Here is a 533-nt window from a genome sequence, read left to right as displayed (position 1 = left end):
CCAATAAGTCACTCTTTTTCTCTAGTTTCTGTGATACCACTTTTAATTCTCTCTCCTGAGACTCTACAAGAAGGACTAAACATGAGTTCAGTTCAGTTGCTCAGTCGTGTCCGACTCTTTGCGACCCCATGCATCGCAGCACGCCAGGCCCCCCTGTCCATCACCAACTCTCGGAGTTCACTCAAACTCATGTTCATCGAGTCAGTGATGCCATCCAGCCATCTCATTCTCTGTCGTCCCCTTCTCCTCCTGCAAGCAGCAAAAAAGGATGATGTTCAGAATGTTTGTGTGGGCTGCCTGACTTTCTTCCCTCTTTTCTCAGTATCCAGAGGTTTTAGAATGGGTTTATAAGGGGTGTGTGTGTGTGCGCGTGTGTGTGCGTGTGTGTGTGTGGTATTGTGGAGTGTTAGGAGACATGTGATTGTGATTCACATTTCCATCTTTACTTCTCCCTTCAATTAACTCCCTACTTATAACTTCTGCATTTATCTATGTTACATAGCATAAATTCTTCCTCACTGCCATCTACAGAC

The sequence above is a fragment of the Moschus berezovskii genome, chromosome 10 (genome assembly GCF_049115385.1).
Source record: "Moschus berezovskii isolate FMDL1 chromosome 10, NW_MosBer_1.0, whole genome shotgun sequence".
NCBI lineage: Eukaryota > Metazoa > Chordata > Mammalia > Artiodactyla > Moschidae > Moschus > Moschus berezovskii.
This window is presented reverse-complemented; position numbering follows the sequence as displayed.